The 3620-nt window shown below is 32.1% G+C and overlaps 1 protein-coding gene across 1 annotated transcript in view; it reads left to right on the plus strand.

The window, feature by feature from the left end:
• Positions 1–3620, plus strand: part of LOC106104798 (cytochrome P450 6B5-like) — a 13356-nt gene that overhangs the window by 7698 nt on the left and 2038 nt on the right. The window lies entirely within an intron of this gene.

The following is a 3620-nucleotide window of genomic DNA, read 5'->3' on the forward strand; positions in this document are numbered from 1 at the left end:
AAAAACAAGATTTTGTAAAGTACTGTAGGTCCTTGGCCAAAATTGTAATTAATAGAAATAAGACATAGATTACATACATTAGTTATTTACAACGTTTTTAGCCTATTATTTATTTTATTTTATCTTCTTATTTTACTGCCATTTTTTAATCTAACTATAATTTTATTACTAATTGTAAACTTAATTGTATCATTTTAATCTTATAGTAGTAGCATATCTAGTCATTTTTTACTAATTTTAAAGTAGTCATTTAATTCTAGTCATTTTAGCATTTTTAGTCTATAACCAGAAATCCTAAAAAGGCAAAAACTGTGATAGTATTTTATTGTAATTATAAAGTAGTTTTAAGAAACTTGTAAGATATAAGCAAAAAACTTAAAATAAAGAGATAAAGAGTTTCACCCGCACCCAACGTCCCTTTCCCGAAAACATGTTAGGGGGAACGAGAGGGATGGCATGGCGCCGCCCAAAAAAAAAAAATCTAATTACTTGACCTCCCCTACTTCTTCTCAGCAATAAAAATGTCTCCGACTTAAAAAAAAAATTATCTCTTGCACTACTTTTAAAAACTTTCATCACTTTATTCATGAAATAACATTAAAAAGCCACACAAAATGCGTAAAGTAAAGACGCGAAGTAACTTGACAAGCTATGTCAAGTTACCCTGACATTAAATGTCATTTTTTTTTCACAAAATTTACCGGCTGCTAAAAGAATCTTGTAGGACTATACTACTAGAACAGGATACGATTCTAACAAGCTCGTGTCGAAAAATTAACGAGGAATGAGAGCTATATAACTGTCCGTTCTATCCCTCTCTGGCGATGATGACTGTGTTCAAATATAATTTAAAGACAGATATTTTAATAAAACCTTTTCGTTGATTGACGTCAGCTGATTATTGGATATATTAGTGTTATCATTAATGTATTTACTAAAAACAATACAAAAAGCACATTTCTAAATCAGACATTGATAAATAAGTGTTGTGAAGTTTATGCCACAAACCTACCTATCTTATTCCTTATATATCTAAAATATTACATTAAAACAAAGTTATTTAATAGAGAAAGGAAGAAATAAATGCATAAGTGGTAAAGTAATTTGTTCTTGAACTAGAATTAGATAGTCATGCATGGTCACCGTAATTCTTCACCAATTATGTTTAAAACTATTACCTATGAAAGTATAACCCTCAATCAGCGTAATACTCGTTTCGGCAAGCCTCCACGACACAAATTCTTCCCAGTTTAACTAACATTCTTCAAAAATATCACGAAATCAAAAAAGTCTCCTCCATTAACATCCGAGTCGAGATGTCATATGGGGTTGTCAGTTCAGATGTCCGAATTTCAAACAAATAAAAGAAAACCTGTAAGCCAATCGCAAAAATTTTGTGTTAATAAGGTTTTACCCGGAGCAACAAGTATTTTTTTTTATTAAAAATAATAGGAGATTTTTGTTAATTTACTAATGCTTTTAGATGTTATGCTTTTTGTTAATTTAATATTGCCTTAACATGTCGGTAATGAATTATTAATAATATTTAGAAACATTTTTACTGCATTACATATCATCAATTGCCTATTTTGCTAAAAACAACGAAAGGATCGATATCTGACCACTCTAGGTCACTGTTAGAAAGCGAATATATATAATCACTTTTAGCCCTCTCACTCGGTTTTAATTTCATTTCGCGTGCATAAGGTTTTGAAGATATCTCCCCTTCCTATTCGTCTTTAAACTAGGCCCCACATGCACACTTATTAGGCGAAGCACGGTATTGCAACCACTTAACGCCTGTGTAATTAATTCACGCAATCATGCATCATGTAATTTTGCTGTGAATTATGTTATGGACAAAATTGCTTATTTTTTTTTCGATAATTAACGGCGATAGATAAAAAATAAAAGAAACAAATGTTCCTATCCGTATAAGACTTTATTGTGAAGTATTACTTATAAAAGCGATTGCCCATTTTAAGCAAATTACTTACATTTTAGAGTTATCTTTATCTGTTTAGAAAAAATGTTTTCTTTTGTATTTTCCACGGCTATTTCCGAAATTTTGTTGAAGGGGAAATAAATCACTGAAAAACGGGATTTTCTAATTTGTGAGTAGGTTGCCACGACAAAACTGATTGATTCATATAATGTTAACATACCTATCTATATTTACATGTACTATTATGATAAAGCGTAAACACACATTTTTTTGTTGCCTAAGATCTCAGAAATTACAGGATTTTTTAATAAGTCTTTTTTTTTAAATAAAAAGCCCTACACTTACGTCATGCTTTAGGCTATATATTTTCACGCCATTAAACTTAGGGCGTAAATATTTTAGATAAAACCCTAATATGGGAAAGAGACTATAAGTTGCTGCCAACATCAAGGAAGTAAGATTGCCATAGTAAGGTAATTGGTATTTCGACATTTACAATTGAGGATTTGATAAATGTTAACAATGAAATAAAGTTTTAGTAATTTAATGCGGATGAAGCCGCACGGGATCAGCTATAGCTGATAACAATGAACTCAGAGTCTTGAAATTTTGCGCATGGATACATTAGTGTAACCACTTAGGATAGCACTAAAATAAATTTACAACAGTCATCTGTTAAAGGTCCAAAATTAGGGTTCAAGGCTTGTTTAGAGCAATCGTTATTTATTTTACGAATGACTTGAAAACTGACAATAGCTTTTTATCCCATATATCCTTCTCCATCCAATATCTTCTCTTGACATTGGGTTATACGTGATGGATTCTAACAAACTCTTAACTACAAATTATGCAAACAGCCTTCCTACATAATTTCTCCGAAAGAATTTATCAATCGCGGTTTTGTTTGATACGGTCCTATTACAGTGACACGGCAGTTTCATTAATTCATTAAAAAACAGAGCATCAGTTTCTAAGCGGTCAAACGGACTGTTGTTATTCTAATACAATCTTCTTACGGTGAAGAAAACAATGTATGCACCATAAACATTTATAACAACATTTGTATATGGACGAGAAATTCGTAGAGTTGTGGGAAGTCAACAAACCCGTACTAGGCCATCGTGGTTGACTAAGTTTTTGTCCCCCATCTTAGGCTCCTAGTAAAACGGCAGAGTTATTCATGTATATGACAATGTGCAGACTACAACATAAAATAATATTTTATATTTTAATCTTACGCTAGCGCCTTGTTGTTACGCAAAATAACAAATTTATCACTTCAACCATAACAAATATAAAAGTTTTTGGCAAGTCATCTTTATTTTGCTACTTATCATGACAGACATAATCTAGCCGTATAAATGTGCGGCGATCGTAATTTTTAATACATTCGGTAATCGCACACAGTCCGACATGCTGTATCTCTTAATTAGCGGAGCAAGTGTACTTGCTCTTTTATATTTCTATTTTACAAGAACTTTTAACTATTGGAAGGATAGAAATGTACCTGGACCTAAACCACTACCATTCTTCGGCAATCTTAAAGATACCACTCTGAGACGTAAGCATGCCGCTATTCTATTAAAAAGTATTTACGATGCATATCCCAATGAGAAAGTGGTCGGAGTCTACAGAATGACCACACCTTGTCTACTGCTCCGCGACTTGGACGTTA

Source organism: Papilio polytes, unplaced genomic scaffold (assembly GCF_000836215.1).
Source record: "Papilio polytes unplaced genomic scaffold, Ppol_1.0 DF823399.1, whole genome shotgun sequence".
Classification (NCBI taxonomy): Eukaryota; Metazoa; Arthropoda; class Insecta; order Lepidoptera; family Papilionidae; genus Papilio; species Papilio polytes.